General features: G+C 38.2%; 1 long non-coding RNA gene across 1 annotated transcript in view; it reads left to right on the top strand.

Moving 5' to 3' along the window:
• The first annotated feature begins 3043 nt into the window (after positions 1-3043).
• The window catches only part of LOC148776024 (uncharacterized), an 81643-nt gene continuing 72292 nt past the window's right edge, over positions 3044-12394 (top strand). The window contains exon 1 of the long non-coding RNA XR_016038787.1: positions 3044-3137. This is a non-coding gene — a long non-coding RNA (uncharacterized LOC148776024). The remainder of the gene's footprint in view (positions 3138-12394) is intronic.

Raw genomic sequence — 12394 nt, 5'->3', positions numbered from 1 at the left:
TCTATGTAATTCTGGTTCTGTGGGACAGCCACAGACAATTGCTCGTCTGTGACATTTGGGGTATATGGAAATACACCAGTTTTTTCCTCTTTCTGTTAGTTACTATAATACCACAATGTTTAAACATTTAATTTGGCTTGAATTTAGAATTAACAAATTTTGATTCACTTTTTGAGCTTTGAAAAATCAAGGGGCAAAAATGGCACAAAAAGTCATCACAGATACCTGAAGTTTCTGGGCTGCTGATGTTATAATAAGATAAAAGTTCCCAGTAACATTGTAAGTTATCTGAAGAAGAAGTCATTCTTGTAAATCTGAATTAGTCACTCCATTATAATTTTTCACACTTGGATTTCAGTTAAGTGTGCGTGCATACGCGCGCGCGCGCATGCACACACACACACATACACACACACAGAGTTTGCTCTTGTAGTTGTGGTTTGTGTTTTGAATGTAAAAATATTCTTTGAGTAGCTCAGAGTTTGAGTTGATAGAAATTATGGGAAACTATTTTTCATGCTTTTATAAACTGATCCCTGCTTCTCCTTTCTTTTATCCCACTAGAAAAACATGAATTGTTCTCTCATCCCCAACACAGTTCTATCAATTCCTGTCTACCACAAAATTTATAAATGTGGAAGTATTTGTACATTTAATCCTCTTCCCATCGCCCCTTCATGGATTTTTGTATCTATGTTTTTTGTTCTTGAACTTGTATCATTAAAATACAAATAGAAAAAGTTATCCAATTAAAGGAGCTAGAGAAAGACTATTGAAATTTTGGAGACAAGCGAGTCTCAGTAAGAAGAGAAAGTTGACTCAGTATAACTACAGTGAGAGTGGAAAAAACTGGTCAAACACCAGGATTAGACTGAGTAAGGAAAGAAGCCTCAGATATTTCTTAGAAAGTAGGAGGAATTTTCATGTCCAGATGAGTCTGATAAGAAAAAAATATATGGAAGGAGAATTTAAAGAAGTTTGTCGTGGTTAATAGATAAGCTCTTCTGCAAAGAGATTAGGAATATTCTTCAAATACTCTTGGTTATTAAGTAAACATTTGTTCGATTGGGCTAAAGCCCAGGCTGGTCCTGAGGAAATCTAGTTATATATTTGGATTACATATGGTGATTCATGGGGTCGCGGAGAGTCAGACACGACTGAGCGACTGAACTGAACTGAACTGAACTGAACTGATGGTGACTTCTAGTTTTTGATGCTCTGACTACACCTGACCCCTGAGCAACACAGATTTGAACTCTATGTGTATCCACTTATACACATTTTTTTAGTAGTAAATACTGTAGATTCTACAATCTGTGTTTGGTTGAATCCTTGGATGCAGAACCACAGATGTGGAAAAACTGTGTATATAGGGGGCCAGTGATAAGTTTTATGCTGATTTTTGAGTACAGGAATTGTTGGCACCCCTAACCCCCTTATTATTCAAGTATCAACTCTACATCCCTTTTCTAAAAGCCTACCCATTTTCCATTCTCAAGATCCATAGTCCTTCTAAGAAACTTTTCATAATACCCCAATCTTCAGTGATTTGGAGTATAATCTAAATTCTGTAAAGTATTGTCTATATTTACTTACTTATAATTTATATATATAATATTATGTATTATAGTCTAATATCATCTATAATATTTATCTGTCTTTTATAAATATTTTTTGGTAAAGAGCTACCTGTTTCTCCAGCCATAGTAAATTCTTAATTCCTTAATTCCTAGTTAATATGTTTTATAGCTTTCTAGCTCTGGTGCCTGATCCAGAGTAGGCTCTTAATGTATGACATTGAGGTTGATAACAGACAGCTCTGCTATTTCATCTTTATGGTGTATGGAAATATGGAACTTCTATCATATCATAAATAAGTTTAAATAATTGCATTTTTGTGATTTTTCTGATTAAACCAACTTTATTTTCTGAGTCTTGTTAATTTTCATCACTTTTGTTACATATAACACATTGCCACTTTCTTTTTTTGCCTTTCAAAGCTATTAGATTCTTGAAAGTAGGGGCTGTATCCTGGAATATAGCACAGAGCCTGGTTCATTTCAGAGGCTCTACAAATGTGAATGGATGAATTGCATTTTCCTTGGGAATCTCCTATATGTGTCAAGAAGCTGACAGATTTTATATTTGTTCCCTTTAAATTAAAAAAAAAAATCTGTGGTATAATGTAACACAGAGCTTAGAGTCAGAATACCTAGAGTCAAATTCTAACTGACTTTGAAAAGATCATTCATGTTCTCTCAACCACTTTCTTCAAATACAGATAATATTTCCTACTGAACTTGGTTGCAACGATGATCTAATAAGATGTACAATTCTGAAAAATATAATAGACTTATATAGAGAAGGTGATTAAGGTCTGCTTATTCAGTCTAAATTAATAAATCATTGACCAATGTCAAGAAAAGATGAGGGAATCTCCAAAAGTGACAGAGTCAGTGCCAAGAAGTAATATCCTCCCAACTCCAGGAGGCTTAACACTGGAAAGGGCCACTGAGTAGAACTGTGAAATTTCACTTACTATTAAGACATCTTCTTATTCTTAAATAATAAGAAAAGACTGAATGACCTTTGGAGGGACTAGCCCACCATATATTTTATGACTCATGAAAGAAAACACAATTTGTAGATAAATCAGGAGAACCTACTTTTCCACTGTGCCAAAGATAAAGCAGAAGTTTGGAAATGTCAGATCTAAGTAAAAGGTCTTTGTTTCTTAGTCTTGATTCAAGGGATACCCTCATCCTTAATCTTTGAAAATTAAACACATTCTCCATGCAATGCACGTACCTTAAGGAGCAGTGAGAGATAGAGTTTTAATTTTTACCAATTCAATTTAAATGCAAATGTTAACCACTCACATGATGCTACTGTGTACATAATTAAGCATCATTATATACTACATGAATCATTTAGAAACCTCTGGAGAGCCATTCTACTATGTAAAACATGCATTACATTGACAAGCAGGCAAATGACGTATACTTCTGTCCTCATTAATGCTCCTTTTGAATTATAGGTCAACCGATTATGGGACAACCTATGAGAAGCTGAATGATAAAGTTGGGTTGAAAACGATTTTAAGCTATCTCTACGTGTGTCCTACCAACAAGCGTAAGGTAAGAAGTGTGTATTCAGCATGCTGTTTATTCATGATGTGACTTCTGTCTTGGCTGGCTCACCTCTCTAAACCACCTAAAAATCCATTACAGTTAAGCTTTAAGAGATATAAAGATGAGTTGATGGATGTTAAGGTGGTAAAATGTCTGACACATCATAATTTTCAGATCAGCAGCTGTGAATGTAGGAGAGAGAGAGGCAGGCATATCATTATCCTTTCCAAAAGGCAGCTATAGGGAATGTCCTGTTGTATGGATGTTCCAGACTCTTACAAGAGCTCTGACCAGTCAATGGCAGGAATCAGAATGAAGCTTGACAAAACAAAAGAAAAGATAGGATTTTCATGGACTGTCCACCTCTATTCCCTTGACATGGAATAAATAGATTGATTAGAATTGAAGTGAATGCGCTGTCCTAAGCAGGTTGGAAGTTTCATTTCTAAAGTTTATTCAGATTTCACACAAATGTCAGGTTGGAGGCAATGCTGGAAGGAACCCTGAAGATCATCATATACCACATACTCATTTTACAGATGAGGAAACTAGAGTTCAAAGAAAGGAAATCACTTGCCTCCATCACAGAGTAATAGGCACAGTTGGGACAAGAATCCAGCTTTCTTGCTTGGCAATCATCCTGTTTCCACTGCATTATACTGCTGTCATGATGAGAGGTTATTTATTCTTCAGTGAAAAGTGAAAGTGTTATTGCTCCGTCGTGTCTGGCTCTTAGCAACCCCGTGGATGCTCCTCTGTCCAGGCTCCTCTGGCCTAGGAATTCTCCAGGCAAGAACACAGGAGTGTGTAGCCATTCCCTTCTCCAAGGAATCTTCCTGACCCAGGGTCTCCTGCTTTGCAGGCAGATTCTTTACCATCTGATGCACCAGGGAGCTGTCATGAAGATAGGGTTTATTTATTCTTCAGAGAGGGATGTTATTTTCTTAGGAAGAAAATAATATTTGCTTTTAAATGAGAAAGACCTATTTGTTTTAGGAGGAGAGTGGTGGTACATTCATTGTCTGGGTTTGAAATTTTGCACTATCAAATTCTGACATATAATTTCTAAGTATTATATAAGTTATATGAATAGATAAGAATATCTATCAGGAAATGTAAAAAGGTTGTTCATTTGTCCCAAGCCATATTCTCTTATGTTGGTAGCCCTGATACTTATGTTCTCATTTCAGATCTGTCAATAGGTACTATCATTGACCTTGAGTAGGTAGGTACTACATTTTGTCATCTGGCCCGTGGAAGGTAGATTAGTACATTACTAAACAGTCATCCTCAACTCTAGCTGTATATGCAGAGCAATGGGCATCTTAGGGTGTGCAAACCTCTGCCCTACCCCTGTTGCTCTGGCTTAGGGCTCAAGGAACTGTATCTTGTACAAGTTCCTCAGGTGCTTCTGGTATATATCTGGGTTTAAGAACCGCCTATATAGGGTGTAATATTTCTTCTGGCTCTAAACATTTAAAGTTTTTCAGTTGGAGCAGCATAATTTCCCATTGTGCATAGACTCTGAAGTCAGATGGCTTGAGTTAAAACCCAGCTAAGCCAATTAACAAGTATATAACTAAGGTGATTTACTTAATCTCTCCTAGCACAGTGTCATCAAATTGAAAATAAGGATAATTATAGTACCTACCTGAGGAGGAAAGTTTTAAGGACTACATTAACTAAGGCACTTCAAGTGTTTAGCACAGAATAGCTAAGGCCTTATCATGTTTTCTCTTCACTTTATTCTCCTTTGCTCATCTTTCTTCTCCTCCTCCATCAAATAATTACTGGAAATAATTGTGACCATCCTCTATAAATATCAGTGACCATCCTCTATAAATATCAGTGTTTAGTAGACTTTCTGCAGTGATAGAAATGTTCCTCTAAGCTGTCCAGTGCTATAGACGCTAAGCACTTGGGGCTATTACTTAAATTATGGCTAGTGTGCTTGTGGGGCCAGATTTTACATTTAATTTCATTTTAGTTAATTTGAATGTAAATAGACACATGTGGCTGTTGGCCACAGTATTGGGCAGCACAGTTAAATAATGTCAGCCTCACAAATTTAGAGATTTACCCTGAACGTTCCTATCTTGCCCTTCCTGGCTGATGACTGGTCCAGCATCAACAATCACATCTAAACAATTTTGATCTGTTGTATACAGTAGAGCTGAACTTATATCCTTTATTTTTTATAATGAGATTTAGCTGTGTTTGTTGGCTTTGAATCAATTCTTGTAATCTCTATTGATTTTTTCTCTAGTCACATTTTTAGTAAATTTTATTTAACAATCAACCAATTGTAGGCACCATAAGATATAGAAAGAAATAAGCCAGCTTTCCACCTTCAAAGATCCTGTATTCCAGTAGTAAATGCAGTATGACTTTTTTTGTAACTAAGAATTCTCTGACTCTGCTTCCACCTAGCAGGTATCTTTGGGTGAGTCGTTTACATTTGTAAAGTGATATAATCAAAATAAAGGAATTTACATCTAGAAGAGACCTTAGAATTGTTCTGATCTAGGGATAGTCTCTGTTTTATTAATGCCATTAGAAAGGAATACGGTTTTTATTTATTTATTTATTTTTTTTTAGGAATATGGTTTTTAAAAGTCACATGTCAAGTATTGAATGTCAGCATAGGGTTTTCTGTAGCAGCAGAGTACATGGTAGTGACCTGAAAGTTACAAGATTGTTAGCAGGAACAGGACTTGAAGAATGAGATCTCAAGTCCAGATGTAGCTCCTAAAACTAGAAGGAAAGCTTAGATGTAATACAGAAAGGAGCCCTGCCATCAAACCTATTGATGTTAAAATATCAATGTCAATCAGCGTGCATAGTTAACTATAGTTACTCACAGGACTTTCAAAAAGACATTTGGCTATGGGCATAGAGTCGGACACAACTGAGCGACTTCACTTTCACTTTTCGCTTTCATGCATTGAAGAAGGAAATGGCAACCCAACCAGTATTCTTGCCTAGAGAATCCCAGGGACAGAGAAGTCTGGTGGGCTGCCGTCTATGAGGTCGCACAGAGTCGGACACGACTGAAGCGACTTAGCAGCAGCAGCAGCAGCATTCCTTTTTCCAGAGAAAAAGAAACTGTTGCCCATGACTCTGAGAACAGCTTTCTCAGTGCAGGTTCCCTTCCAGAAGCAGAGGCAGGCCTGAGCTGTTTAAATCACAATGTTTATGGGTGAACCTAAGAGAAGGGATCTTTTCCTCTACAGATAAATGAGGCTTTCAGGGTCACTTTCTGAGATGTTGATAGATTTAAGAAATATTGGAGGACGATGAAGGTCTTTACAATGGTGCAAAAATCAATAAAGTTGACATAGCAGTATATTTGTGTTCAGTTTTCCTACTTATGAGGTGAATTTATCACCGTGAAATATAGACTTTCCCCCCGCAAAGGGACATACTTGAACCAAAGAGATAGTACCTGCCCAGCATTTTACAGTGTGAATATATTTCCCCCAATCAATGAGAGTTTATGTTAAAAAAAAAAAAACGTAGAAGAAGAAGAAAAGAAATACCAGGCTCTATTAATTATGCAGGACAAAGGCATTCAGCTTTTCTCTGATTCTCCTAGGACTTCTACATCCTCCAGTGAAAAGGCAGTCTCCTTTAAAGGGTTGTATTAATTCTTTTAAGTCCCCGGGGTGCTGTCTAGCAAGTTAACATCTTTTGTACCAGATACTTCTCTCTCCTCTTCATATCAGTGAGAGCAATTGGAATAAAACTGACATCGGAGTAACTGTCTTACATTCCCAGGAACCTGTTTTGCCTTCCTGTTCTTCTTGCTATTTTTAGCAGCTTGTCAGGACAAGCACAGTTCTTCAATCAACATGTCTCCAGCAGTGGGCATCATGCCCTGGCTTTCCAGGCAGCTTGTTAGGGGCGTTACTGGGATCAGCCTCCAGAACAAAACAGGCCCATATTTACAGTTTAAATTGATGATCATTCATTGGCTGTTTCTCTGCAAGCCTGCTGTAAATTACAGCAGCTTTCCTTGGATTTGTCTGTTACAGTAAAAACTATAATCTCATCTTAGGTCAGTCTAGGCAATCTGAACTGACTGAGAGACATAGAAATCTGGCTCCCAGGTATTATCCTGGCTCAAGCATCCTCTGTGTCAGAGGAACTCAGCGCCTGGCCTCAGATATGTGAGGTAGGCTCAAAAGTTGCAAGGGTGAGTGGGTACAGGTGCCAGAGGAGAGGCAGGCTACCTATCCGTCACCATGCTTCCAAGGGAATGCATTCCCCCACCCCCCCAGTTCATGATAAATCCCAAGGCTTGCTGGATTCAGAAGTAGTTTATTGGCTGCCTATATATAATCTTCTGTGAGGAAAGATGATTTAACCTGTACCTGAAATGGACATCTGGGATGTAAAGGGTAAAAGTAATACAAATGTATCATAGAAAAAAAAAATCAATACTGAAATCTAAGTCTTACTCTTATATTCTCATTGAGTTTATTTGTTTTCTGCCTAAAAAAGGAAAACTTCTTTATACTGCATGTACATCTGCCCATAAAACCTTACGCATCACTCCCAACCAGCCTTAGCTATGCTCCCTTCATGCATTGTTGTAGAACATCTTCAAGGATTAAAGAATACAAAATCCTAAGTGGAATCCATTGGGAGAGAGAAGAAAAAAAATTGTTTTGTTTTAAAACTCAGAACATCCAATTCATTTAGTTGTTATATGCTTGTACTCTCTGTACAGTATGTTTCCAGCAAAGAAAAGACCTAGAAATTATTTGTTCTTTATGTTTCCTGTGCCCCCTGCATATTCCAGTTCCTTCTCCTCTCTGTGTCATCACCACTTAATTAATATTGTTCCTGCTGAGAGAGCCTTCCCAGACTTTCATCCTATAAATAGGATCCTGGCTTTCCAGAACACATTGATCATTCTTGCCGGTCTCTTGATACATGCCAACATGAAACACTGTTTGCATTTTCTCCAGATGTTTAGGTTTTAATTACTGTACTGTATGTGGCACTTTCTAAATAAGCATGTGATTATTGACTTGTTGCCTCTTCTTTTTATATCCTGGGCTTAATTCTTCATGTCATTTGCTTGGGTGGTCTATATCATGTATATATGTAACCTTTTCCTGGAGAAGGAAATGGCAGCCCACTCCAGTGTTCTTGCCTGGAGAATCCCATGGGCAGAGGAACCTGGCTGGCTACAGTCCATAGGGTCACAAAGAGTTGGACACGAGTGAAGTGACTTAGCACGCATGTCACCTTTTGGGACAGAAAAGAAATGTGTTTGGCAGTGTCCTCATCTTCTCTTAGGAAGAGTGATGAAATTGTTGAATTAGAATCTAAAAGATGTTGGACATTTTAAGATGCTGCTTTTGCGTTTAACAATAGGAAAACTGAGTCTTGAGAGTTTAATATCTTGCCTGAGGCTGCATGTAGTTGGCAAATAAAGAACAAAGATGATTAAACCTTTAAGTGTTAGTCGCTCAGTCATGTTCCATTCTTGCTGCTGCTGCTAAGTCACTTCAGTCGTGTCCGACTCTGTGTGACCCCATAGATGGAAGCCCACCAGGCTCCCCCGTCCCTGGGATTCTCCAGGCAAGAACACTGGAGTGAGTTGCCATTTCCTTCTCCAATGTGTGAAAGTGAAAAGTGAAAGTGAAGTCGCTCAGTCTTGTCCGATCCTTAGCGACCCCATGGACTGCAGCCTACCAGGCTCCTCCATCCATGGGATTTTCTAGGCAATAGTACTGGAGTGGCTTGCCATTGCCTTCTCCATGTTCCATTCTTAACAGACCCCATGGACTGTAGCCCACCAGGCTCCTCTGTCCATGGGATTCTCCAGGCAAGAATATTGGAGTGGGTTGCCATTGCCTTCTCCAGAGGAATCTTCCCGACCCAGGGATGGGACCCAGGTCTCCTGCATTGAAGTAGATTCTTTACTGTCTGAGTTAAAGTCATCCTCAAATGCCACCTGTTCCATAAAATGTCCAACACATGGCTGAGGATTTGAATTGAACTTAGGTAGGTTTTGGACTCCTAGGCTGGATCTTGAAAAGAAAAATACAGTGTGAAACTAGCTTTGACTCATTTATTTTCTCTAATTATAAAATTAATTTTTCTATGTAAATAAATAAGGACAGTTAAAAGGAAAAAAAATCCCTGTAGGTTTTAATAATTTCCAAGTCATAGTTTTATCTTTTTTATAATTTTATATATAATTTTATCTTTTCTAGCCAAGAAGAGCATGATTAATATTTAAAATTCTAGGACTTTGCATAGCATTCACTCGGCATTATCTGGTGAAGCCGAGGGGAGCAAGTGTATTGTATAATACATCAAAGGGGGTGCGTGGCATTTCCCTTGGCAGACAGGCAACACTTGCTCATTCTACCCTAACTCTTTTATCTGTCCCTTTGTACACAAGATCATGCATTTGCCTCTAATCTTTTAAAATATAATGTATATTTCATTCATAACAAAGTACAATGCATGAATCCAGAAAAAGAACGGAAGTTGTATTCTCCAAACTTCAGTAGAAGTGACTTTTCTGTTTTTTTTTTTTTTTTTGGAAACAAATACTAACTTGCCTGCATTTAGCCTGGGCAATGATGGCTAAAGGGAGTTAAGGGAGAGATCATGTCCTTTGATCCTTCCTGGGTACAGCTGAGTGTTTATACTGTTTCAGTCCGTCAAACATTGTTCTGTTCTTTTCTTGAGCCTTCAAAAATCAAATCAAATCCAAGAAAGCATGCCACATCTACATTTTTTTCCTCTGGGTGATGTTCCAACAGTTGTCCAAGCCCCTGGGTTTCAAATAAGCTACAGAATAATAACTGTAAAGTGCTCTGTTTGAAATGGGCAGAGCGCCAGAAGTAGTGCCCACCTGCAAACTCCCCTGTCACTCCAAGGTGGCCCTGGGGAGCCCTCTGGAACTCCTGGGACCCACAGAACACAGTGGTAAAACAGAAATAAAAAAAGAAAAAAATGAGACCACTGAGCTAAGCCATTCCCCCTTTGTATGTGGCACTACACTTGAAACAGCCATATACTTTGTACTATTTTATATAAATCAAAGCACTTATGATAACATTCATAGCTTTAAAAATCTCATCAAACCAGTCTTTTTTAACACAGTGTGGTACAGAGTAGGTACACAGTTGATTTTTATTGACTTTTATCTTTGTCTCTCTAACACTAATTTAAAAAGGAAAGAACATAAAGGCAGATTTAGAATGTGCCTGGTTTTCCAGAACTTACCAGGTTAACTAGTAATTCACTGTTTTACTTCATGAATCTTTAAGTAGCAATGCATATCATTTTGTTGTTCTTAGAAAGAAGCTTCTTGCATAATTAAGATCATATATTTCTTATTACTCATTTGTAAGATGTTGTGTCTATCACGTATAATAAGCATCTGATACATTAAATATTAATTATGATCTAAAAGGAAACAACTTATACCTGCATAAAGGTGAGTTTATAATGTTGATGCTATAATTCAGAGTTTTATTAGCCACATTAAAGTAACTAGCTAGATTTCAAACAAGTAGAATGGTTATACCCAGTAGTGAGTGTAGTGAAAGTTGTTCTGTTGTGTCCAACTCTTTGTGACACCATGGACTGTAGCCTGCCAGGCTCCTCTGTCCATGGGATTCTCCAGGCAAGAATATTGGAGTGGGTAGCTGTTCCCTTTTCCAGGGAATCTTCCCAACCCAGGGATCGAACCCAGGTCTCCTTCATTACAGGTGGATTCTTTACCATCTGAGCCACCAGGGAAGCCCTATAAATACCCAGAGGTCAACCATTTCTAAGTTTAGGTAATGCCTTCTAGTTGACTTCAGGTGGTATTTCTTTCCCAAAGGGGGCGGGGAATAGAACTCTGTCTTTTGGTGTTATTCCTTTTCAACAAATGTATTTAATGAGGGTAGAGATAGCCTGAATTAATCTTGAAATATCATAAAGTAAGAGTAATCTGGAAACTGTATGCTTCTTATACCAATGAATGGGTCTCAGAAGATAGTTGTTTCTGTGGGCCAGTGGACAGAAGTTTTCTCAAAACTGAAAAGAAACCTATATCAGAGGCTGGTCATCCTTCAAATATGCCAGAGAGGCTACCTACTTAACCTTCTTTGGGGAGCAGATCTTTTTTTATTTAGTTATCTACCTCCTTATTTATTTATTTTTGACTCATCATCTGTCCTTATTAGAATTCTTGTTCTCTGAAGTCTGACTGGCCTAATGTTAAATGCCCATCCATTACCCTTTTATGAAGGTCAGATGCATTATTTCAGGTTGATTCCAAGTTATACTGTGCTGTGGAAAATGGTCAGAGGTCTTTTCAACATTCTGGTCTCTTGCTTCCTACATACTCCCTGTGGTTTCTCAGAGGTTTCCATCATTCGGTGTTTGACACACTGTATCTAGAACATTTGTTTCTCGTGAATAGCCCTTGCTGCTCTCATGATGGATGGAGATGAATGCCTGCTGCTACAGGAAATGTGCCATATTTACTAGGGTGGGGATGTTTCACTCCAATATATCAGATCTACTCCAAGCTTTCTTTTGGGGCTGTCAGGAAAAACAGAGTCGATGTTGATGAATCTTTAATAAAATCACTATTTTTTTTTTCTTTCCTGGAGAAATTAAGAGAATACCTCTAGCCTCAGGAGCTGGATTGCTTCCATTTAAACAATTCCTTTTTCTGACCTGAACTTCCTCTTGACCAAATCTTCTTTTGATAGTTTTCCCCTCTGTTCTTCTAGGAATCCGCCTCTCACTGTGCTGGGTCCCTAGATGCTACCATGTTTCTCGTTCCATAACCCTCCAAGTCAGCTTCTTAAAATAGGTTTCACAGGACAAAATACCATAACTTGGTACAAGATGGACTACGATCTTCATAGGCAAAAAGGCCCGCACAGAGTATACACTCTGATGCCTGGACCAGAGCAGTCTCTTCTTTACCTGCTTGGGGTTGTGTGTGCTTGCTTGGGGACTGGAATACGAAGTGTCTCCATGATTGACAGCATCTCCCAACCAGGAAATGAGCATACCTGTTGAGGAGAAAAGGACAATTGCAGATGAATCCCAAAAATATAGAATGGTGGAAAATAAAACAGCCTGAATACACCATCTCTCACGGATAAGAGTAAAGTTATAGGAGGAAAGACACAGACGTTAAGCTCAGAGGGATGATGGTAGAGGTTAGTACAAAACATTTAGAAAACAAAATGGTGATGAGAGAAAGGTAGTAAAAGCACAGTGAACTC

The sequence above is a fragment of the Moschus berezovskii genome, chromosome 12 (assembly GCF_049115385.1).
Source record: "Moschus berezovskii isolate FMDL1 chromosome 12, NW_MosBer_1.0, whole genome shotgun sequence".
NCBI classification, from domain to species: domain Eukaryota; kingdom Metazoa; phylum Chordata; class Mammalia; order Artiodactyla; family Moschidae; genus Moschus; species Moschus berezovskii.
This window is presented reverse-complemented; position numbering and strand designations above follow the sequence as displayed.